This window comes from Budorcas taxicolor, chromosome 4 (genome assembly GCF_023091745.1).
Source record: "Budorcas taxicolor isolate Tak-1 chromosome 4, Takin1.1, whole genome shotgun sequence".
Lineage (NCBI taxonomy): Eukaryota > Metazoa > Chordata > Mammalia > Artiodactyla > Bovidae > Budorcas > Budorcas taxicolor.
This window is the reverse complement of record NC_068913.1, coordinates 13,601,122-13,627,876: the sequence shown is the minus strand read 5'-3', so window position 1 is coordinate 13,627,876 and position 26,755 is coordinate 13,601,122.

The window sequence follows — 26,755 nt, the reverse complement described above, 5'->3', positions numbered from 1 at the left end:
TTATAATTAGAGAAGAGTCCAGGCAAAACTTGGTGTCTTTTTTTTTTTTCAGGACATTTGAGAGATTTATAACTTTAATTTTATCTCAGTCAGTTATATTCCCAATAATGCTACATACCAAACTCTGCAGAATTCACCAGCTTCTAACAAAAAATTCGTTTATTTCTCTCTAATGCCTTTGCATGTCAACTAGAGTTTGACTGTTGTTGGTTGGACTAGATTCCAGGTTGGAGGTTTCCTTTGGGTTCCTATATGGGACTGATGGACTCTCCTGAATGGGTGGACTTTCTCAGGGCTGTGTAGACCTGCAAGAGGGCAAGTCCAGTTGCTCAGGTAAGTTTCAATTTCTTTATCTGTCTTAGAATTTTATTTACTTAACTTAAAAATTGAGATATCATTGTTTATAACATTATATGTTTCATATGTGTATGTGCTATATTGCCCAGTTGTGTCCAGCTCTTTGCAGCTCCATGGACTACAGCCCACCAGGCTCCTCTGTCCATGGAATTTTTCCAGGCAAGAATACTGGAGTGGGTTATTTTTCCCATTCCAGGGGATCCTCCTGACCCAGGGATTGAACTTGTGTCTTTTGAATCTCTTGCACTGGCAGATGGAATTTTTACCACTAGACCCACATGAGAAACCCATATATTTCATGTGTCAGTTCAGTTCAGTCGCTCAGTCGTGTCTGACTCTTTGTGACCCCATGAACTGCAGCACGCCAGGCCTCCCTGTCCATCACCAACTCCCGGAGTTCACTCAGACTCACGTCCATCGAGTCGGTGATGCCATCCAGCCATCTCATCCTCTGTCATCCCCTTCTCCTCCTGCTCCTAATCCCTCCCAGCATCAGTCTTTTCCAATGAGTCAACTCTTCTCATGAGGTGGCCAAAGTACTGGAGTTTCAGCTTTAGCATCATTCCTTCCAAAGAACACCCAGGACTGATCTCCTTTACAATGGATTGGTTGGATCTCCTTGCAGTCCAAGGGACTCTCAAGAGTCTTCTCCAACACCATGGTTCAAAAGCATCGATTCTTTGGTGCTCAGCTTTCTTGACAGTCCAAATCTCACATCCATATATGACTACTGGAAAAACCATAGCCTTGACTAGATGGACCTTTGTTGGCAAAGTACAGTCTCTGCTTTTGAATATGCTGTCTAGGTTGGTCATAACTTTCCTTCCAAGGAGTAAGCGTCTTTTAATTTCATGGCTGCACTCACCATCTGCAGTGATTTTGGAGCCCCCAAAATAAAGTCTGACAAGGTTTCCACTGTCTCCCCATCTATTTCCCATAAAGTGATGGGACCAGATGCCATGATCTTCATTTTCTGAATGTTGAGCTTTAAGCCAACTTTTTCACTCTCCTCTTTCACTTTCATCAGGAGGCTTTTTAGTTCCTCTTCACTTTCTGCCATAAGGGTGGTGTCATCTGCATATCTGAGGTTATTGATATTTCTCCCAGCAATCTTGATTCCAGCTTGTGCTTCTTCCAGCCCAGCATTTCTCATGATGTACTCTGCATAGAAGTTAAATAAGCAGGGTGACAATATACAGCCTTGATGTTCTCCTTTTCCTATTTGGAACCAGTCTGTTCCATGTACAGTTTTAACTGTTGCTTCCTGACCTGCATACAGGTTTCTTAAGAGGGAGGTCAGGTGGTCTGGTATTCCCATCTCTCTCAGAATTTTCCACAGTTTATTGTGATGCACACAGTCAAAAGCTTTGGCATAGTCAGTAAAGCAGAAATAGATGTTTTTCTGGAACTCTCTTGCTTTTTCCATGATCCAGAAGATGTTGACAATTTGATCTCTGGTTCCTCTGCCTTTTCTAAATCCAGCTTGAACATCTGGAAGTTCACGGTTCACATATTGCTGAAGCCTGGCTTGGAGAATTTTGAGCATTACTTTACTAGTGTGTGAGATGAGTGCAATTGTGTGGTAGTTTGAGCATTCTTTGGCATTGCCTTTCTTTGGGATTGGAATGAAAACTGACCTTTTCCAGTCCTGTGGCCACTGCTGAGTTTTCCAAATTTGCTGGCATATTGAGTGCAGCACTTTCATAGCATCATCTTTAAGGATTTGAAATAGTTCAACTGGAATTCCATCACCTCCACTAGCTTTACTTGTAGTGATGCTTTCTAAGGCCCACTTGACTTCACATTCCAGGTTGTCCGGCTCTAGGTGAGTGATCACACTGTCGTGATTATCAGGGTCATGAAGCTCTTTTTTGTACAGTTCTTCTGTGTATTCTTGCCACGTCTTCTTAATATCTTCTGCTTCTGTTAGGTCCATACCATTTTCATCCTTTATTGGGCCCATCTTTGAATGAAATGTTCCCTTGGTATCTCTAATTTTCTGGAAGAGATCTCTAGTCTTTCCCATTCTATTGTTTTCCTCTATTTCTTTGCATTGTCTCCTGTACAATGTCACAAACCTCCGTCCATAGTTCATCAGGCACTCTATCTATCAGATCTAGTCCCTTAAATCTATTTCTCACTTCCACTGTACAATCATAAGGGATTTGATTTTGGTCATACCTGAATGGTCTAGTGGTTTTCCCTACTTTCTTCAATTTCAGTCTGAATTTGGCAATAAGGAGTTCATGATCTGAGCCACAGTCAGCTCCCGGTCTTGTTTTTGTTGACTGTATAGAGCTTCTCCATCTTTGGATGCAAAGAATATAATCAGTCTGATTTCGGTGTTGACCATCTGGTGATGTCCATGTGTAGAGTCTTCTCTTGTGTTGTTGGAAGAGGGTGTTTGCTATGACCAGCGTGTTCTTTTGGCAAAACTTTATTAGCCTTTGCCCTGCTCCATTTTGTATTCCAAGGCCAAATTTGCCTGTTCCTCCAGGTGTTTCTTGACTTCCTAGTTTTGCCTTCCAGTCCCCTATAATGAAAAGGACATCTTTTTTGGGTGTTAGTTCTAAAAGGTCTTGTAGGTCTTCATAGAACCGTTCAACTTCTGCTTCTTCAGCATTACTGGTTGGGGCATAGACTTGGATTACCGTGATATTGAATGGTTTGCCTTGGAAACGAACAGAGATCATTCTATCATTTGTGAGATTGCATCCAAGTACTGCATTTCGGACTCTTTGTTGACCATGATGGCTACTCCATTTCTTCTAAGGGATTCCTGCCCATGGTAGTAGATATAATGGTCCTCTGAGTTAAATTCACCCATTCCAGTCCATTTTAGTTTGCTGATTCCTAGAATGTCAACGTTCACTCTTGCCATCTCTGGTTTGACCACTTCCAATTTGCCTTGATTCGTGGACCTAACATTCCAGGTTCCTATGCAATATTGCTCTTTAAAGCATCGGACCTTGCTTCTATCACCAGTCACATCCACAGCTGGGTATTGTTCTTGCTTTGGCTCCATCCCTTCATTCTTTCTGGAGTTATTTCTCCACTGATCTCCAGTAGCATATTGGGCACCTACCGACCTGGGGAATTCCTCTTTTAGTATCCTATCATTTTGCCTTTTCATACTGTTCATGGGGTTCTCAAGGCAAGAATACTGAAGTGGTTTGCCATTCCCTTCTCCAGTGGACCATTCTATTTCATGTGTACAACATTATATTTCAACTTCTGTATGACACCATATCACCCAAAGTTTAGTTTTCATCCATCACCATACAATTAACCCCCTGTACCCATGTTGCTCTCTCCTCATTCTTCTTCCCCTTTGGGAACCATTAATCTTTTCTTTGTATCTACGTGTTTTTGTTTGGTTTTGTTCACTCATTTTTTTTGTTGTTGTTGTTATTGTGTGAGTTTCAATTTTAATGCTGAGGTTATCTTTGCTAAGGTCCTATTGGCCAACTTCCCTCATAGCTCAGTTGGTAAAGAATTCACCTCCAATGCAGGTGACCCCAGTTTGATTCCTGGGTCTGGAAGATCCACTGGAGAAGGGATAGGCTACCCACTCCAGTGTTCTTGGGCTTCCCTTGTGGCTCAGCTGGTAAAGAATCTGCCTGCTATGTGGGAGACCTGGGTTTGATCCCTGGGTAAGGAAGATCCTCTGGAGAAGGGAAAGGCTACCCACTCTAGTATTCTGGCCATGGGGTCGCGAAGAGTCAGACACAGCTGAGTGACTTTCACTTCCTTTTCACACTGGCCAAAGAAAATCATATGACCAAGTCCAAAGTTAAGGGGCTTAGAAATACACGCTATTTACCATAAGACCATGGCAAAACTACAGGTATATAACACTACTATAGGAGAGTAAAAGACTTTGGACCAATAATTCAGTTTATGACACACAATATATGTGTGTGAATATGTGGATTCATAATGGAATAAGGAAAGAGACACAGAATTCTGAGTGGGTTAGGTAAGAGAACTGCATAGGTTTGAGGAGAAGGATCTAGGTTCTGTAACTTAACGCCAGTCATTGATGAACTTCTATATACCCATTTTCTGTCCCCAGTGGTGAAGTAGTTTCTGGATATTATTGGCTCAATAATGCTGCTAGTGGATTTCTATAGGGAAACTATTTTTATCATGCTCAGCAATAGCCTCCACATAGCTAAATTTCTCAGTCAGTTCTCAGTTCCCAGCATACTGGCCCCACCAGTGGCATTTGACATAGTCGAATGTTCCGTCCTCCTGTATACATTCTCACTTGGCTTTGCTTCTGCTCATTGGCCAGAACTTGTCACGTGGCTTCCTCCCCCTACAAGGAAAGCTGGAAATATAAGGAATCCATGGATACTGAGACATCACTGACTGCTTCTGCCACATGTTCTGAAGGATTCTCCAAGCCCACTTTATTTCCCTCTCTCGTGATTTTGAGGTGTGCCTTATATCTCCTCCATATACTGATGATATTCTCTTAAGGGCAGTCAGTCAGTTCAGTTGCTCAGTTGTGTTCGACTCTTTGCGACCCCATGAACTGCAGCACGCCAGGCCTCCCTGTCCATCACCAACTCCCGGAGTTCACTCAGACTCACGTCCATCGAGTCCGTGATGCCATCCAGCCATCTCATCCTCTGTCGTCCCCTTCTCCTCCTGCCCCCAATCCCTCCCAGCATCAGAGTCTTTTCCAATGAGTCAACTCTTCTCATGAGGTGGCCAAAGTACTGGAGTTTCAGCTTTAGCATCATTCCTTCCAAAGAAATCCCAGGGCTGATCTCCTTCAGAATGGACTGGTTGGATCTCCTTGCAGTCCAAGGGACTCTCAAGAGTATTCTCCAACACCACAGTTCTAAAGCATCAAATCTTAGGCGCTCAGCTTTCTTCACAGTCCAACTCTCACACACATACATGACCACAGGAAAAACCATAGCCTTGACTAGACGGACCTTTGTTGGCAAAGTAATGTCTCAGCCTTTGAATATGCTGTCTAGGTTGGTCATAATTTTTCTTCCAAGGAGTAAGCGTCTTTTAATTTCATGGCTGCAATCACCATCTGCGGTGATTTTGGAGCCCCCAAAATAAAGTCTGACACTGTTTCCACTGTTTCCCCATCTATTTCCCATGAAGTGATGGGACCAGATGCCATGATCTTCATTTTCTGAATGTTGAGCTTTAAGCCAACTTTTTCACTCTCCTCTTTCACTTTCATCAAGAGGCTTTTTAGTTCCTCTTCACTTTCTGCCATAAGGGTGGTGTCATCTGCATATCTGAGGTTACTGATATTTCTCCCGGCAATCTTGATTCCAGCCTGGGCTCCTTCCAGCCCAGCGTTTCTCATGATGTACTCCGCATATAAAGTAAATAAGCAGGGTGACAATATACAGCCTTGACGTACTCCTTTTCCTATTTGGAACCAGTCTGTTGTTCCATGTCCAGTTCTAACTGTTGCTTCCTGACCTGCATATAGGTTTCTCAAGAGGCAAGTCAGGTGGTCTGGTATTCCCATCTCTTAAGGGTAAGCATTTGCTAAAGTAATATATGAATAAAAGGGCCCCAAAGGGGACATAGAAAGAGGGGAAGAAAGAAATCGTGGACACAGAAGTGATAGCTGATCTAAGAAAGAGGCATGATGGTGTGGGCACCACTTCCTAGCCGGTGATGTGAGCAGGGGTTTTAACCTAGCTGTGCTTCAGTCATCTCTAAAGGTAGGAGTGATAGTAATAACATTTACTTCATAGGATCTTTTGAGGACACAATTAATATACATGAGGCACTTAGAACAGTGCCTGACACGTGGCAAGTATAGTAAGTGCTAGCTATAACTATTTCATGAATTGAACAATTAAATTCTAAATGATAGAGAATGGAAAATAAAAGTGATAGAAAATTTATAAAATTTTAAATCATCTCCTGTATAAACCCCAGCCTAATGAGGAAGATTCTCATTTTAATATGTTTTATTACCAGGATTATGGAAACACATAAAAAATAAAAACAAAATATATTATTTCTCTGCACATGTGGCACTTTGGCTAGAGGTAAATTTTTTTTTGGAAAAGCAGAACAAGAGCAGTTTGGAAATGGAACAGAGCCAATGAGTAGGGGGTACTGAAGACGTGTTCTGTAATTGTGTACCATATTGCTTTGTCGAAACTCTTCTCAATTAGTGTCAAGGGACCTTGATGAATGTCTAGAGGTCAAAGGGCCTTGTTAGACGCTTGCAGAGAACTCAGGCTCGCCCCTGCTGATGTGGCTGTGAGATGATGGCTTTTCTTCTAAATTGTCAGCAGGAAGGTTTTCTTACTGCCTTCTTTTCCTTTGCATTTCCAACAAGGAAGAGCAGCTGAGGCAAATGAGACAGAATCTTTTTCCAATTACATGGTTTGCATATTTCATTTCAGCTGCCGCCCATGAGAAACATGATATGGAGGGAGTTCGTGGTGCTAAGGCAAAAACCAGCCTACAAAAGATTTGGGGAGGGCGGGTAACGTCGTCAAATTTCCAGGAGATTAGTTGGATGAAATAGTATGGTGGGTTAATTATCAGACTGAAAGGCTTAAGGCTTTTAAGTTGCTATAGAGGAGAAATTGCAGCCCTAGATACAGTCCCAAATTACTTTTAAAGCACAAAGTGGTAAAAAAGAAATAAAAATGTGACAAATCAATCGGCTTTTTAGACTGTAATTGTTTTGAAGGGGAGAGGGGAGGGCTTTTAGAAGAGAGGTGATTCACTTGTTGCCACTTACAGGCTAACTTTTACTTTGAGGAGGGGTATTTGTGAATTGACTTTCTTTACTTCACATCACCGTATAACTCTTAGCTCTTCATAAATGTTCCCGAGGGAAGAGGCCAAGTTGGAATTTTCCCTTTGCTGAACTAAGTAAAACAGCAGCCAGAATTCAAGCCAATGTTGTTTTTTTTTTTTTTGCAAAAGCATAACTTCTGAACAAGAATCTAAATTGAGTTACGTTTTCGTTCCTTTCTCTCTCTTTCATCTTATTGCTTTGAACCCTTCTCCTTTTTTCTCTCCTGGATGAAGACTTCCTTATTTTTCTTTTCTTCTTTCTGTCTCAAGCATCCTTTGATATTCTGCAATGGACAATTATGCAGTGTTCTGGGAGAGGGGCAGTGATGGGTGATGAAGAGGAACAAGATGAAGATCTTTTCTCTGTTCTCAAGAAATGCACAGACTTCCAGGGGTGATCCATGTATGAACATAGTCTTATAATTCAGGATGCTTGGATTGGGGCTTTTGGTCATGCTGAGGTCTAGAACATCTCTCCCGAGTCTCCTGATTTAGGGATATACACCACTGTAAATTCCAGCTCTACTACTTACTAGTTGGGTGACCAGAGGTAAGTTTCTTAAAATCTTGGAGCCTTAGTTTTTCTGATCTATAAAATGGGCACAATAGTTAGTTGAAGATTATTAATAAGGATGAAATTCAAATACACAGGAAGATTGATGAGCAGCCTATTGTGATAATAACACTGTAGTGATACTGTAGTAATGCAGGTACAATGAGGGCTTGAAGTAAGGAAGGATGAACAGTACCAAGGGGATGAAGAGAAGGGTGAAGAAATAGTGAATTAATAGAATCAGGACGGTTTAGATACCAGTTGGTTGTGAGAGGGGAATGGAGGGGAGTGGAGGAGTCAAAGATAAGGAAGGCTTAGAGGTTTCTGACTTTGGTTTCTGGTGGTGCCATTAACTGGAAATAGAAATTCAGTAAAAAGAAAATCTACTTTGGATCTTTGTTTTGAAGGCTCTGCAAAACATGCAAGCAGAGATACCCAAAAGATAATTTGAAACATATAAGTTTAGAGAAGTCATAAAATTTCAGTATGTATTTGCTAAGCACAGAATAGGTGCTAGATAATCAGTGAGGCGTTGAATGTGGAATGGCAATAAAAAGACTCAATTATCCCTTTGCTTTCTCATGGAAGAGTAAGATGTAAAATAAATACTAACACAGTGAATATAGAACAAAAAATAGAAAGGTTATACGAAGGAAAATCACTAAGTGCTATAGAAATATTCAGTCAGTTCAGTTCAGTCGCTCAGTCGTGTTCGACTCTTTGCAACCCCATGAACCACAGCACGCCAGGCCTCCCTGTTCATCACCAACTCCCGGAGTCCACCCAAACCCATGTCCATCGTGTCGGTGATGGAATCCAACCTTCTCATCCTCCATCGTCCCCTTCTCCTCCTGCCCTCAATCTTTCCCAGCATCGGGGGTCTTTTCAAATGAGTTAGCTCTTCGCATCAGGGGCCAAAGTATTGGAGTTTCCACTTCAACATCAGTCCTTCCAATGAACACCCAGGATTGATCTCCTTTAGGATGGACTGGCTGGATCTCCTTGCAGTCCAAGGGACTCTCAAGAGTCTTCTCCAACACCACAGTTCAAAAGCCTCAATTCTTCAGCACTCAGCTTTCTTTATAGTCCAACTCTCACACCCATACATGACCACTGGAAAAACCACAGCCTTGACTAGATGGAAATTTTTTGGCCAAGTAATATCTCTGCTTTTTAATATTCTGTCTAGGTTGGTCATCACTTTCCTTCCAAGGAGTAAGTATCTTTTAATTTTATGGCTGCAATCACCATCTGCAGTGATTTTGGAGCCCAGAAAAATAAAGCCACTGTTTCCATTGTTTCCCCATCTATTTGACATGAAGTGAAGGGACTGGATGCCATGATCTTAGTTTTCTGAATGTTGAGCTTTAAGCCAACTTTTTCACTCTCCTCTTTCACTTTCACCAAGAGGCTCTTTAGTTCTTCTTCAGTTTCTGCCATAAGGGTGGTGTCATCTGCATATCTGAGGTTATTGATATTTCTCCTGGCAATCTTGATTCCAGCTTGTGGTTCCTCCAGCTCAGCGTTTCTCAGGATGTCCTCTGCATATAAGTTAAATGAGCAAGGTGACAATATACAGCCTTGACGTACTCCTTTTCCTCTTTGGAACCAGTCTGTTGTTCCATGTCCAGTTCTAACTGTTGCTTCCTGACCTGCATACAGATTTCTCAGGTGGTCTGGTATTCCCATCTCTTTCAAAATTTTCCGCAGATTATTGTGATCCACACAGTCAAAGGCTTTGGCATAGTCAATAAAGCAGAAATAGATGTTTTTCTTGAACTCTCTTGCTTTTTCCATGATCCAGTGGATGTTGACAATTTGATCTCTGGTTCCTCTGCCTTTTCTAAAACCAGCTTGAACATCTGGAAGTTCACGGTTCACATATTGCTGAAGCCTGGCTTGGAGAATTTTGAGTATTACTTTACTAGCATGTGACATGAGTGCAACTGTGTGGTAGTTTGAGCATTCTTTGGCATTGCCTTTCTTTGGGATTGGAATGAAAACTGACCTTTTCCAGTCCTGTGGCCACTGCTGAGTTTTCCAAATTTGCTGGCATACTGAGTGCAGCATTTTCACAGCATCATCCTCCAGGATTTGAAATAGCTCCACTGGAATTCCATCACCTTCACTAGCTTTGTTTGTAGTTTATGCTTCCCAAACCCTACTTGACTTCGCATTCCAGGATGTCTGGCTCTAGGTGAGTGATCACACCATCGTGATTATCTGGGTCGTGAAGATCTTTTTTGTACAGTTCTTCTGTGTATTCTTGCCACCTCTTCTTAATATCTTCTGCTTCTGTTAGGTCCATACCATTTCTGTCCTTTATTGAGCCCATCTTTGCATGAAATGTGCCCTTGGTGTCTCTAATATTCTTGAAGAGATCTAGTATTTCCCATTCTATTGTTTTCCTCTATTTCTTTGCAATAATCACTGAGGAAGGCCTTCTTACCTCTCCTCACTATTCTTTGGAACTCTGCATTCAAATAGGTATATCTTTCCTTTTCTCCTTTGCTTTCTGCTTCTCTTCTTGTCACAGCTATTTGTAAGGCCTCCCCAGACAGCCATTTTGCTTTTTTGCTTTTCTTTTTCTTGGGGATGGTCTTGATCCCTGTCTCCTGTACAATGTCACGAACCTCCATCCATAGTTCATCAGTCACTCTGTCTGTCAGATCTAGTCCCTTTAATCTATTTCTCACTTCCACTGTATAGTCATAAGGGATTTGTTTTAGGTCATAGCTGAATGGTCTAGTGTTTTCTCCACCTTCTTCAATTTCAGTCTGAATTTGACAATAAGGAGGTCACGATCTGAGCCACAGTCAGCTCCTGGTCTTGTTTTGCTGACTGTATAGAGCTTCTCCATGTTTGGCTGCAAATAATATAATCAATCTGGTTTTGTGTCGACCATCTGGTGCTGTCCATATGTAGAGTCTTTTCTTGTGTTGTTGGAAGAGGGTGTTTGCTATGACCAGTGTGTTCTCTTAGCAGAACTCTATCAGCCTTTGCCCTGCTTCATTCTGTACTCCATGGCCAAATTTGTGTGGTACTCCAGGTGTTTCTTGACTTCCTACTTTTGCATTCTAGTCCCCTATAATGAAAAGGACATCTTTTTTGGGATATTTGTTCTAGAAGGTCTTGTAGGTCTTCATAGAACTGTTCACCTTCAGCTTCTTCAGCGTTACTGGTCGGGGCATAGACTTGGATTACCGTGATATTGAATGGTTTCCCTTGGAAATGAACAGAGATCATTCTATCATTTTTGAGATTGCATCCAAGTAATACATTTCGGACTCTAAATATTTAGTAGGAGATGCTAATTTAGATGGGAGGTTTGGGGAGGTCCCTTTGAGGAGACGTTAAGCTGTGACTGGTGGCGATTTTGGCTTTGGTATAAATTATCTCCTACTCTGTACCTGCCATGACTTTCCCCCATGATTGCAGGTTGGCAACTATGGCTCTGGTTAGGCATCTACATTTTTGCAGAAGAAATCAGCACGAGGAAGCAGTGCTTCCTAGGTATTGCAGGACCATCAGTGTAGACTTCATCTCACATCTACTTTACATCACCTCTCCACCTCTAGATGGAGGGTGATGAAGGAGAAGAGGTTGGACGTTCCGGTTGGGGCTCCTGGCCAGTGGTATATGCCACATTAAGCAAGAACAATGTCTTCAAAGCTGAGAGAGAGGAAAGTTTCAAGAAGGTGATTTGGCAACAAAATCAAATGTCATGGAAGTGGAGAAAGATGAGCTCTGAGACGAAACTATGGATTTGACATTTAGAAGGGCAGAGACCCTGTCCATTGTGCTTGCCACTGTATTCCAGGCACCTTCTCCAGTGCCTGGGACAGAGCAGGCAATTAATCACTGACTGGAGAAATTAATCCGGTTGCAATGTATTAGATGTATTGCATGCATAAAGGTCTGTATTGATCACCCCGTATAAATTAAATTCTAATTTTCTCTAAGTAAATTCTTTCTGAAAAGAGCGAGCATCTGGAGAATTATCCTTCGTATGTACCTCAGAAACCTGTTAGGAGGAACAGACTAAAACCAAAAAAAAAAAGAAAATTTCCCTAAAGCTCAATGAAACAAGAGAAAGGAACTACCTGGAAGAATTTGTTTACCTGTATCATTTTAGTAGCCGTTTTTCAGTAGGGACAGATGGTTTGTAGACAGGGAAAAGCTGTTTATGTATCATTAGAGCTATTTATTGATATGCTGTTTTGTTACAGGAAAGATTGACCACAGCTCTTTGTCTCAGAGTGGTAGAAAAATTTCTGTGAAAGCCATTTATATTATCAAATGTGTTCAATTAGTGTCATATTCACCTGACAATTTAGAGTTCAGAAAGCACATTTAAATATAACATCTCATTTGGTTATCTCAACCATATGGGAGTTTATTAGGGCCAGAGTCTTTAACCTCTCCATTTTATCATTTAAAAAAATTCAAGAGATTTTAAGTAATTCACTAAAAATATCACACAGTGCTAAGAGATTGAACCAGTATTCAAACATGAATTTTAATTCCTAATTCAGCATTCTATCAGGGGTAAATAAATTTTTGAAATACTCCCTCCTTTTTTTTCTGCAAAGATGAAAGGGGCCAACCTTTCTATATGGATGAGAGTATTAATTGCAAGGCATACCTTATTCAGGGATCTTGTGTTAAGTGATGTTTATAATGTAGCATAACTACAAGGATAATTTCCTTTTTCCACTGGGGAATCACTCTGATCGGGCTGCTCCTCATTTGTGGTATCCTTTGCCCGTGTTCAAGTATTTATTGTCCATGCATAGACTTCACAGAAGAGGCAAGTTACAGTATATGAAGTAACTTGATCTGGCTTAAAACCTGACTAGAATTTAGCATCTCAGGATTCAGCATTTAACTCCTTAAGGGAGCAGAGCTTCCCTTGTGGACATTCTGTCTTTCATCCCTATTTTACATTTCTATCTCAGCTTCAAAACCGAGTTTTACCTGATGTCCTTCTTTCCTTCTGGCATTTTCTGTGGCTTACCTTTTGCAACCTGTCCATGTACTTTGAGCCCTTCTAGGGGAAGCGTTGATGTGTTTACCTGGACCCTTTCAATTGTTGGCCTCATCTTCCTTGTGGCCAATGACAGGATCATGCACCTCCCTTCTCAAAAAAGAAAAGCACTAACTATAAATCTATCTGTGGCCTGTAATTCCAGGGTTTTATTTTGTGAGCAAAACAGATGAAGAAGAAGAGAAATAACTCACTCTTCTGTAAAAGATACCTAAATTGTAAATTATTACCCATTTGATTTGACAAAGCCCGAGTTTCTGGGCCTTGAGGGTGTAAGAGGTTCTGAGTTGCCTGATAGATAAATGAGAGCTGCTGATCCAGGTGAGCGATGGAGCTGAGGGACCCACTTGTCACCAGGTGACTTTGGAGATTATGGCTCTGTGTGCTCGAAAAGCCTTGCAGGTGGATGTGTGCAATAAATCAAAACTAATCATATCCTGTAGAGAACAACAGCTGTGTTTATGCCCTGATAGGGTTATGTTGACCCTCCCCAGTGGGCCTTCTAGAAGTGTTAGACTTGAGGACTTGCGAATGGCTTATCTAAAACAGCTTTAGAAACTATTTCTTAAAGTTTTAAACATTTATTTTATATCTTCCTTCCAGGGTTCAGGTTTGGGCTTATTCATTCATTCACTCAACAAACTATTCTGAATATTTTCCAGGTGTCAGATGCTGGCCAGTGAGATGAAAAGATGAACTAAGCAATGTCTTTATAATTAAGAAACTTACATCTGATAAAAGCAGAACACACAGATCATGAAAGAAAAAAAAAGTGGCACAGGAATATTAATAGTATTTTATTAATATATTTAACAGAAAGAAAAATAAGAGAAGAACCAGAGGGGTAGGTATGTATAGAAAGTGCAGGTGAAAGAAAGAATCAGTACAGATATAGTATCCTCACATTCTATATTATTGACAGCTTTCATTTGCAGAACACTTTTTTTAAAAAAAATAAATGATTGTTTGCAGTGATAGACAGCTAAAATTATCTAGTCATAAGGAATCAAAAGAAGAGTGAATTTGTTTGAAAAGTATAATTACTGAGTCTTACAAATAAGCAAAACCCAGCAATTATAAAGTGATGAATTTGTTTGTCTTCATCTAATGTGCTTACCCACATTAGAGTCTTCTGTACAGTTTTTGACACTAGAATTTGAGAATAATATGGAAAGCTTGGAAAGATTCAGAATAAAAGTTCAAAAATTTATTAAAGCGAGATCCTCAAAGTACAGTACAAATCAGTGCAAATCCTCAGAGACAGTACAAGCTGGCTTGAGGAGGGGTAGGGGAATTTAACTCCTCAAGCCCTCCAAATAAGATGCAATACAGGATGCGATACAGGACTTCCCTGGTGGTTCAGACTCTCAGTGGCTCAGACTCCCCCTCAGTGCAGGGGCCCAGGTTGGCTCCGTGGTCAGGGAACAGATCCCACATCCCACAACTAAGAGTTTGCATGCTGTACCTAAAGATCCTAGATTTTAGAACTAAGACCCAGTGTAGCCAAATAAATAAATATATTTTTAAAAGAAAGATGCAATGTAAGTAAAACAATGAGCTCAATATTCACATGCAACTCCAGGACAAAAGTTGACGGACATCTTTGCCAGCCGACCAGATTATTAGCCCCAGCATCCTCACAGAGAGAAATTCTAGAATCTCCATATGTTCCTAAATGATGGAAATGAGATTTATGAGGAACATCTATGGGATTTTCAACGTCTGATTCACCCTAAGTGATTTAGTCGCTCAGTCTTGTCTGACCCTTGTGACTCCATGGACTATAGCCTGCCAGGCTCCTCTGTCCATAGGATTCTTCAGGCAAGAATACTGGAGTGAGTTGCCATTTCCTTCACCTTAAGTACTCAAATATAGTTGTCGAAATGAATGAAGATGGTGATGAGAAGTGACTCGAAGACTGACTTAGCAATTATTTCTTGTGCGTCCTTTGTACCTGTTTTGGATTTTAAGTAGAATGTTATTGTGAATTTATTAATGTTGTAAGGAATCCCACTACCCTCCCTCTCTACCGTCAAAGGGTTCAATATGCAAAATAAAGGATTTGAGGTAGATAGATGGAGTATTTCCTGACAGATATGGTGGACCAAAAAAAGTACTAGCCAGTTAATTTATAGAACTCTTTTTTAAAAAAAAAGAGTAGATTTTCAGTAGTCTGGAATAATTTTAGAGAAAAATTTGAGGACCAATTAAGTTCTTTTCTGCCCTATAATGTAAAACTATATCTATATGGAAAACAATGATGTATGAAAAACTGTAGGTTCATGGAATCATGAGAATGAAATACTTACTTCATCTATTCTCAAGCCATCTGTGTTTTCTGTATGTGCATATCCTATTGCTTAACTAACATGTCTCTGCATGTTTTCCTTTGTTTACTTTAACTTGTTTTCATTGAGATGCTAGTGCTAGGGGCTGTGGGGGAAGGCAAAGATGACTGAGAAACGACTGTTCTTTACTTTTTAAGAGCATGCAGCCCTGTTGGAAAGAAAACTATGAACTTAAAGGGGCATGAAACTTCAAACTCGTGATCTGTAACAAAACACATTAGTCAATGGGCTTCCCGGGTGGCTTAGTGATAAAGAACCTGCCTGGCAATGCAAAGGAGTCACTGAGTTGGGAAGATCCCCTGGAGGAGGAAATGGCAGCCCACTCCAGTATTCTTGCCTAGAGAATCCCCTGGACAGAGGAGCCTGGTGAGCTACAGCCCATAGTGTTGCTAAGAGTCAGACATGACTGAGCACGCATGCACATTATTCAGTAGTTAATATCTAACCTTTCATTATGCTGGACATTCATGCTTCCATTGTGCCCCTCTCCCATGCAAAGAATGAGTGATCTGGGATTACAGGCTATTTAGCCAGTACAATTTTGTCTGTTAATAGTTCCATTTACTCACCACACACACACATACACACAGAGAAGATTTTAAGTGATACGACTTTGGAGGTAGTTGTTTCATGGTGCCTTAATTCTGCATAGTTTTTCCTCACTTTGGAATGCAGTGATATGTTGAAGTAAAAGCATATTTTGACTTCCCACAAGGGTGTGGGCTGCTCCCTGGGTTTTCACATTTTCCTTTGTGCCTCATGTGGAATGGCTTGTGGAGACTGCAAAAAAGCAGAGGCTGACGCCTTACTCCGTTCTCCTCCCCTGTTCCCTTCCAGCTCATCATAGTCTTATATAATCCAAGAGAAATCTGCTTTTGGTTAGAAAGCAGTTGAGGGAAAAGCAAGATTTTTTTTTTTTTTTTTTGCAGGGGGGTTGGGAGAGTTACTTTAAAATGTTCCAAGTTTGTATGAAAGTTCTGTCAAGGCAACAACTTAAATGGAGACAGCTGGAAACCATTAAGGGAGCTTGCAGTGGACAATGATTAAAGCAGGATGGAATTTCCACTCTGTCTCTCTCTTTTTTTATGATACTTTAAGCAAGTTAGTGTTGCTTTTGAAACTTGAATTAGTCCTCTGACTATGAGAGTTGGAAAATTATTTTATTCCTCTATGTCCTAGGAACCACTCCACTGATTTCAGAGGCTGTTACTGCAAATGAATAAATGAACACTTTTGGAACTAACTGGTGCTCGGCAGCAGTGTGCCTCATATTTCATGATTATCCTTGCATCTTCCTGGTCTGAATCTGATTTGAAATGATAACCACCGAGGAACATTAAGAACACTTTGGGCTACTTTCCTAGTCTCACGTGGTAACAGAAGGCCACTTTTTAAGGTCCCAGTTTTTACCTCCCACCTTTCTTCTTTAAGGGTCATGCCACTTTTAATGACTAGAAATAGTTGCAAATGAATCATTCCAAGTTCTTCCCTCCTCTCCGCCCCCAGATTTCTAATGGTTCAGACTGAGCACACACACATATGGGTTCAGACACAAGGCATGCTGGGATCTCACTAGCAAAGGCTGCTGGGTAGAGGCTGAAGTCAGATCTGGGAAAGTCTTCCTGGCTGCAGGCTCTTCCCCATGGGTGTGGTGGGGTTGTGGGTGGGTGTTGCTACAAAGAGGTTGAATCTGGTCAGTGGGGCAGGGCAGAGGAAATACAAATGGTGGACAGAATTTGTTGTCAGGCCAACAGAGTCTAGGAGATCAGTCAACTGAGAGCGTGACCCTGGCTCATGGCAGGGCACATGGACAGAGGGTCCAGGTGTCTCAGGGAAAGCAGATTATCATTATAGTCAAAAAACCAAACCGGTCAGACTTCCCTGGTGGTCCAGTGGTTAACCCACCTTGCAAGGCAGAGGGCATGGGTTTGATCCCTGGTCAGGGAACTAAGATCCTGCAGGCCCATCCTGCATGTCACAACTAAGACCCAAAGCAGCCAAATAAATAAATATTTAAAAAATCAAACTGGGCAGTTTGAGCCATTAGGAGGAACCATGGTGGGAAGGGGTTAAGGGAAGGAGAGACCAAACTTAGCCTCAGCTGATACTGAACTCTGGGCAGCGGAAGGAATTCCTGCTATTGTTTGTCTGCCTGAGTCTGACTTGGGGAGGTAGTGGGCTAGAGGAACTGGGAGGAAAAGTTTCATGACCTATCCCTAGCTCATCTTCCCCCTGAACCACATTGATATCCAACAGCTGTGTGCTCTTTGCCTCATTCTTTCTTGGAATACCTGTCATGAAGACCAGATGATGGAACTCGTTGGAATTTTGATGTGGCAAAATAACCTTGTGGTAGTGAACGAGCAAGCCTCTTCCAGTGGACTCACAAGACAACTTTAATATTTTCCCCACTTGCTGTTCCAGCTTGCTCAGCGGGACAGGTTCTTGTCTGGTCCTGCATGAATTCCAGGAAGGGAGACCTTTTGTGCTCTTCCAACCAAGTCCTCTGGAGAAAGGAATGGCAACCCACTCCAGTATTCTTCCCTGGAGAATCCATGGACAGAGGAGCCTGGCTGGGTACAGTTCATAGGGTCACACAGAGTCTGACATGAATGAAGTGACTTAGCACATACGTGGTATCAAACTTCTTAATGGGTTTAAGAATGTTTAGCACCCATCATCCTGAGACTTCTGTAAAACAAAAGATACTCAATTAAAAAAAAATCTCACTGGGATTTCTCTGTGGCTAAAGTCCAGTGGCTAAAACTCTGCACTCTTCATGCAGGGGGAGTGCCCTGGTTCAGTCCCTCATCAGGGAACTAGATCCCACATGCTGCAACTAAGAGTTTTCATGCTGCAGCTAAAGATTCTGCATGTCGCAACCAAGACCCTGTGCAACCAAATAAACAAATAAAAATAAATTTAAAAATCGTGTTAAAACCTTACTCAGACATTAGAGGTATATTGTTTCTTGGTGGCAGAATTATCCAGAAAGAATGAGAATTTTCTTTACCCTCTCAGGTTCATTAACTTTGAAGACTTTAAAAAATTAATATATTCTCACTATTGTCACAGAAGTCCAAAGTGCTAAACTAAACTTCTGTATATGAATCTGTTACTAAGAGGTACTTCTTATTAAGAGTAACAAAATGAAATGCTAATTTGGCAGATGTCTTAAAGCCTTTAGTTGGGTTGACAACTATTAGATTGATTAAAGAGAGTTTTGCACAAGGACAGTCTACTAATTTGCTAAGCATTGTATCTCAAGTTTAAAAAATCCTGGCTACATTTTAAAGGAGGGAAGATCAATTAGAGCGTTCATTAGATTCCTATTTACACTTTAATTGTCAACTCTGTTCATTTGTTGGAACGCTTTTTTAGTCATTAGTGTCTTTCAGTAAGAAATATGTCTTAATTTCACTTATATTCATTTATTCATCCTTTCATTCAATCAACAAACATTAATAATGTCCAAAGCACTTTGCCAACTTTTAAAAATATACTGATGAAAAAGACAAAGCGTACCCTCAAGGACATATTCACCTCAAATTTTCATATAAACAAAATTAATATAAAAGTATTAGGTTATACTTTTATAACCTAAGTATTAGTTACCTTTTGCAATAGAAGTACAATAAAGAACTCTAACAAATGTAAAACCTAATTCTTCTTTTCTCTGTGTGGTTATTAACCCATTTATTTTTAGGTTTAAAATAGCTAGGTGTGTTTTATTTGGGCCTTACACATGTTATAGATTGGAGAACTTTTGAGAATGGTGCTATGTATCTTCGGATGCATTCTGTAGGACCGCAGGATCCAGGGTCCATAAATCCTCCCCTTTCTGTTCAGGAGAAGGAGCCTGGCTCATCACTCAAAGGTAGAGAGTGGAGACAGCTGAATTTCCTGGTTTCTGAATGAAGGGGTTCCTGAGTAGAGCGAGTGGTAGGGCCCTTATAAACGTGAATCTTCAGAGGAAGACTGTGAGCTCTCCAAAGTCTCCAGTGTGTTATGTATATACCTTAAGTGCCTTCAGATTTTTAGCCTAATGTCTGATCCTTCAGACAAAGAACTAATCTCCCACTTTTCTGGTGCTTCTGGACAAGGTCTGGGGCAGCCATTAGGCTCAGCAGACCTGCTGAGTACATGACCTACTCATTTCTGAATAGTTAGAAATCAGAACTATACCATGAGATTTCTTCTCTTGGATTATAATTCCAGGGATAAAATAATTTTGCACTAGAAGTTGCGTGCTTATCAGTGAGTTTGATCTGATAGATTTTAAGTACTTTCTTATACCCAGCATAGTATTCTTCAGGACAGTTCACCTATAAAATGGGAGGTTGGTCTCAATGATGTCAGGCCATTTTCTTCTCTATTAATCTGATTCTTATTAGGAAAAAAAGTGGTCCAGATAATAATGTTAGTTGAGAGATATAGCAAGAGATAATCGACGAGAAAATCAATCTGCCTGCAATACAGAAGACCCCTGTTCAATTCCTGGGAAGATCCCTTGGAGAAGGGAGAGGCTACCGTGTCCCGTATTCTCCGGCTTCTCTTGTGGCTCAGTTGGTAAAAAAATCTGCCTGCAATGCAGGAGACTGGGGTTCGATCCCCAGGTTGGGAAGATCCCCTAGAGAAGGGAAAGGCTAACCACTCCCGTATTCTAGCCTGGAGAATTCCTCATGGGGTCGCAAAGAGTCGGACATGACTGAACGACTTTCACTTCACTTCATAGGTCTTCAAAGAAAGATGGGATCGTGAACTGGACACCATCTACATTTTATAATAGAGGTGTCATGTAAGTTTTACTTTTTTGTGAAAAGCCCTTCTTTGAGAAGAGGGCTCATGGCTTATTCATCCTAGTGACAGCACTTGGGCAGTAAGAATAAAAAATAATGTGTATTAACTAGAACTTAATAGGAAAGTTAAAGCTATTGTTCACTATTGAGAGGGGAGTTTAGTTCTATATTTAGAGACTGATGTTTTATATTTTAATGGCCTGTGTAGGTAGGAAGGGTTGATTTTAGTTTTTTTGTGGTATTAAGTGCCTGCCAATCTAGGAGACACGGGAGACGAGGGTTTGATCCCTGGGTTGGGAAGATCCCCTGGAGAAGGAAAGGGCAACCCACTCGAGTATTATTGCTTAGGAAGTCCCATGGACAGAGGAGTCTGGTGGGCTACAGTCTGTGGGGTTGCAAAGAGTCAGACATGACTGTGCACGCATGCATGCTCACGCTAATGAACATATTAGAGAATTAAGGCTTAAGCAGTGACGGAACAAAAGATACAACTTGGACCAGAAATTAAGGGTGAGATGATCTTAACTTCATTTTCAAATAGTGAGTGAATAGAATTCTTCTAGCAACGTTATTAAATTGTGGACAAATGATTGATTTCTTAAAAAAAAAAAAAAGAATGATGAAGCTGTCAAGGACGGCAATGACCTCTGGATCTTCCTGTATGGTTCATCAGGTCATTCTCCAACAACAGTGAATAATATCATGAGAAAGGAGGAAAATGGTCCCAGATTGATCGAATCATGGAACGTCTGATTTACAGACCTCACCATTCTCAGTCACATGCCACATAGGCACATTTGGACTTACTTTGTGATTAGAATTGCCCCTTACTCAGCGGGCCTTTTAAAACTGCATTTTCTCTGTTCAGCTGAATTACAAAGGTTTTTCCATCAGTAAAGGTACTGAACTTTAAAGAGTCCAGTTTTCTCATTTAGCAGTTGTAGCGCTGGTGTTAATGTCCCTATAAGCCTGGTGGTGATAACCAAAACAAGAGGTGGCTTTTCTTTCAGTTGAGTTCACGTGAATTGAAATTGCTTGATTTAAGGTTCTGTGATTTCCTATTCTTCACTAGCATTTATGAATTCAACTTCCATTTTCAGATTTCCAGAGGCCACTTGAGGGTTTAAGTAATGCCTTTAATTATAACTTAAAGTATAGGCAATTGCATTTCATGAAGCTAACAATTATCCAGAGTATGTTATTAGAGAGTGAGTTATTGAAGTCTGTATAGTTTGTAAAAACCCATCAAAATAACTGGGGGAGAAAAGAGATAAACTAGATTGGAACAATGAGGCTTGAAAACAACTTTGATTATGTCTGGAGTTTACATGGTAATGAGTCCTAAATCTCAGGCATTAGGTTCTTTGTAAAAATCCTTACAGTCTCTCCTGTTTTCCCTTGTTCAGAAATAGAGATGTTGGCAATGTTTTCACCTACTTTTAAAATATAAACACTGATGCGGCAGTTGACTGTGCTTTTCAGACTTCACTTTATGTAATTCTTAAAATTTCCCTGTGACATAGGTGATAATGCTCCCTCAGGAATTCATCCTAAGAGGAGATGAGCAGTTTGCCCGAAATCACATGCTTATGAAGTAGCAACATTGAATTGCAACCCAGATCTTCTGCTCTAATATTGAAACTAAAAAGCCCATTATATGATCAAGTGACTAGATTGGTAGAGCAATTTTTCAGTATTGAGGCATTTTTCAGGTGTGGTTTTTTTTTTTTTTTTACAAATTTGAGAAATAAATACTCATAAGAACAATACTGAAGAATAAATACATGGATTTAAGAATCCATGTGAATTTTTTTAAAGCAGCCTGGCCCATTTTTCTAGTCATGCTCACACGTCCCAACACCCTAAGGGTGATGATTCTGATATAAAAAAGAGAAGATGTGCCTGGAGTCAGATATGGTTTGAATTCTAACCTTCATTTATTCGTTGTCATACTTTGGGCAAGCTCTTTGGTTTACTTATTTGCAAAATGGTTAAAATAATAGCAACCTTAATAGGATTTTTAGGAAGAAGTGAGTGAAATAGTATTTGTAAAGTGCCTGCCATTCCAGGCATTAAACAAAAGATGGCCTTTCTAGTTATAGTAGAGCCAAGTGGGGCATTATTTCAACTTAGCACTTCTTACCCCTTTTCGAAGATAGTTTTAAAATATATCACAGTGGGTTTGTGATCATTTAAGTGACTCAGGATGCATTTTCCTGATTTTCAATACAGTGGCTTTCTAGCTGTATTTTTATTTTAAAATCTATGACAGGGAATGGCAAAGCATTGGCCTGTGGATTCTTTACCCCTAGATCCCCAGGGAAGTCCAAGTTTCTCGGACATGGGTTCAATCCCTGATCTGGGGAGATTTTACATGCCTTGGGGCAACTAAGCTCGTGTGCCCCAACTAATGAGCCCATACTCTCTAGAGCCCATCCTCTGTAACAAGAGAAAGACTGTGTGCAGAAATGAGGACTCAGTGTAGCCATAAATAAATACATAAGTGCTTTTTATATGTCCATGAACCCTTTAAATGCATAGCTGTACTTACCCTTTTCTCTTATTCTATAGAGTTACCTTGGAGTAAAAGTAGCAGCATGCCTTCCAAGCTCAAAGATTGTTATAAGTCAAAGAGTAAAATCTCTCAGTCGTGTTCAACTCTTTGCGGCCCCATGGACTGCAGCTTGCCAGACTCCTCTGTCCATGGGATTTTCCAGGCAAGAGTAGTGGAGTGGGGTGCTATTTCCTTCTTCAGGGGGTCTTCCCGACCCAGGGATTGAACCCAGGTCTCCCACACTGCTGGCAGACTCTTTACTGTCTGAACCACCCAGGGAAGCCCTATAAGTCAAAAGAACCTTCCAATCAAGTTTGTGACTACCTGAGATGTTAGTCTGATCTGTTGACCATGGTCTTTGAATGGAATCGCAGGAGGCTAGTGCTGGAGTTACCTAAAGTGGCATTTTTATCTTCTTCACAATGGAAAATTGCAGTGAACACCTCTGGAGGTGGTCGTTTCGATGTTCCTTCTTTCATCAGACAACTTAGCTGCACACTGTAGGCATGTAGGGAGAAGAGTGCCTCTGCTGGATCTCACTTCCCTCATCCTTTCCCTCCCTCCCCACCTTCTCCTTTTCCTCCTCTACCATCTCTCCATGTCTCTGCTTCTTTTGTGTCTCCTTCTGTGCAGGGTGATGTTTCTAAACAGGCCTGAGGGCACGTTCGTATGCTAGACAGCTGGTCAATTGTCAGGGACAGTAGGAAACAGGTACCTTTTCCATCTGTAGAATTCCTTAAAAAATAGAAAAGAAAAAGTGTAGAGCTGATGCCTTTAACAATGATGTATGGGTAAAATCAGCCAACATTTGTTTAGCACTTACTATGTGCCAGACACAATGTACTTTGCATCATTTCACACATTTCTTATATCAACCTTGTCATTGTTGTTCAGTTGCTAAGTTGTGTCTGGCTCTTTACAACCCCATGAACTGCAGCATGCCAGGTTTCCCTGTCTTTCACTATCTACCGGAGTTTGCTCAAGCTCATGTCCATTGTCGGTGATGCCATCCATCTCATCTTCTGTCACCTCCTTCTCCTCCTGCCTTCAATCTTTCCCAGCATCAGGGTCTTTTCTAATGAGTTGACTCTTTGCATCAGGTGGCCAAAGTATTGGAGCTTCAGCATTAGTCCTTCCAATGAATATTCAGGATTGATTTCCTTTAGGATGGACTTGTTTGATCTCCTTGCAGTCCAAGGGACTCTCAAGAGTCTTCTCCCATACCATAATTTGGAAGCATCAGTTCACTCAGCCTTCTTTATGGTCCAGCTCTCACATCTGTACAAGACTACTGGAAAAACTATAGCTTTGACTAGATGGATCTTTGTTGGCAAAGTGATGTCTGTGCTTTTTTTTTTTTTTTCTAGTAGGCTATCTAGGTTGGTCATAGTTCTCCTTCCAAGGAGCGTCTTTTAATTTCCTGTGCCTTAGTGCCTTTCTAAGAAGAGACATCACAGTTCTTTCCTCTCTGTTCACCTTGTGAGGAGGTACAGTCTGCTGGAAACAGCCTCTCCCAGACCTTAGATCTTGGACTGTGAGCCTCTGGAACTGTGAAAAAAATAAATTTCTGTTGTTTAAGCCACCCCAGTATATGGTATTTCTTTATGACAGCCTGAGATGATTGATACAAACCTTAACTGTGTCTCTTTTTTATAGATGAGAAAACTAAGGCTTTGATGACTAAATTAAGGCATTCTGACAGTGTTCTAAACCTGCTTGTGACCTCTTCCGGCTCAGGGTGAGATATGAGGGGCCACTTCGTCATTGTTCTCTCTAACCACAGTCTGCTTCCATTTCTCTCTCCTGTTTTTCTCATCTTCCGTAAAAGTTATTCTGCTCTGTACTCAGCCCTCTTGATTTTCTGGTCCTTTCAAAAACTTCATCTCCCACACACATGAAAGCATTTTTTTTATTGCCTGATGTCCTCTTGCGTCTATTTCTTCTCTTGACGTTGAAGTTTTCTCTCTTATCAAGCATGTCTTTTCCCTATCTCTATTATAAGGCTGTTTCCCCAGCGTTTCCACTTGGATAAACATCTCCTGAGAGATGTTCTTTGTTTGTTTTTGTTTTTTTTTCATCTTTGGTAAAGTTCTTCGTAATCTGAAGGCAAACAGTAATAAAAAAAATTGGCTGTTAATTTGTCATTTTCCTAAGTCAAGTTTTAGTGATTCAACCTCCACTTAATATCCATTTCTTAATGAACTTAAAGATGATTTATTTTATGTTATTTTAAAAAGGCATCCTATCTGTTTCTAGCCTATTTTAATTATGAAGCAGTCTTTTGAAATTTCGAATTCTCCACCTGTGGGGATGCGAATGTCCCAGTAGCTTACTGAGCTGCCAATATCAAGACACGCAGTAATGAACAATAGACATATTTTTAGTTGTGAATACCCAGGGCCATCCCACTGTTTACATTACTCATCCCTCTCACGTAAAAGCAAAATAAAAATATTCCCCATAGATCTTCTGTCTTACTGATTCTGTAAGTCGTCCTCTTACTCCCTCACCTAAACACGCAATAAATCATCAGGTCCTGGAGATATAACTTCTTCAAGCGTCTCTGGCAGTCGGTCTTCTTGTCTCCAGCCCCCTGCCACTATTCCAGGCCCTCTTGCTGCCACCTTGCTCTTCTTTTCTTATTTATAACATTCCCATGACTTCCTCTTGAACAGAGGGTAACATATGAACACAGCAGAGTGCTCGTGATCCTTCAGGCTTTCATTCTTAATCTATAAATTCAACTTTTTATTTTTTAAACTTTGTTTTATGTTGAGGTATAGCTGACTAACAATGTTGTGATGGTTTCAGGTGAACAGTGAAGGGACTCAGCCATGCATACACGTGTGTCTGTTCTCCCCCAAACTCCCCCCACCCCATCCAGGCTGCCATGTAACACTGAGCAGAGTTCCCTGTGCTATTCAGTAAGTCCTCGTTGGTTATCCATTTTAAATATAGCAGTGTGTACACGTCCATCCCAAACTCTCCAACTATCCCTTCCCCTTATCCTTCCCTCCTCAAGCAACCATAAGGTTGTTCTCTAAGTCTATGAGTCTCTTTCTATTTTATAAGTATGTTCATTTTTATCATTTCTTTTTAACTTCTACATATAAAGAATGTCAAAAGATTTCCCTCCTTCTCTGTCTGACTTACTTCACTCAGTATGACAATCTCTAGGTCCATCCATGTTGCTCCAAATGGCATTACTTCATTCATTTTAATGGCTGAGTAATACTCCACTGTATATATGTACCACTTCTCAATAGCCTTTTCCCCACCACATCCTAAGCTTGGAAATTTTGAATAATTGATTCATTCTGCATGCATTGCCAGCCAGGTAGCAGATATTTTGCTGGATGCTGGGGATACAGTGGTGATCAGGAGAGAGGTGGTCTTGTCCTCTTGAAATGTGCAATCTACAGGGAATATAGAGTCTGCAGGGGTTCACCTTAGAGAGGGTTATGTTCTATAGCAGGGAAGTTATGGCTTACAATCAGGGAACATGGTAGTGACATCTGACTCAGATTTAGTTGAGACCTAAAGGTTGAAAAGGTATTACTCAGATCCAAGGCTTGGGTATTGAGAAACTGCTTTAGGTAGAGAAACTGCTTTTATCATTTGCAAAGAGGAGAAAGAGCAGCTTATTCCTACTTGCAGAACAAAAAGTAGATCACTGTGACTGGAACAGAAGTGGCTAGGGAGATGTGTTGGAAGACGAGACTGGAGAGAGAGATTTCTTTGACAGTCAGGCTCTATGAGGCCGTTGCTGATGCTGTTCCCTTCGCTTGACATGACCTGGCGTCCTCCTGCTCACTTTCAGGCTCAGTTTAACCATCATCTCCTTTGTGAAGTATTTCCTGGCTTTGCCTGGTTACATCGTTTTTAATCTAGCATGTATTTGGGTTTATCACTCACATCACTGTATCTCTCTCCTACTAGAAGATCACCTCCTGTAGGGCAGAGATGATATTTATCTTTATAACCACCTGTGTTTAGCAGTTTAGCAAAGGGCCTATTATTAAGTGGAAGCTCAGTCTGGAACATTTTCTAATGTCATACTTTTGAGAAGTATTAATATGTCCTATTTTTCTCACAGTCAGTAGAACAGTTTGGTTCATTCAAGCCTTGGGCTTGGGGCTGTGTAGGTGTATATCATCTTACTTTAACATACCCACTGATATATGGGGTTAGGAAACTGCCCTGAAGAGTCCTGTTTATTTAATTCCACAAGTTGATATAACAATCAAGTGTGACTTACGGGAAGAGTGCAATCTGCACTCCGTATCTGTT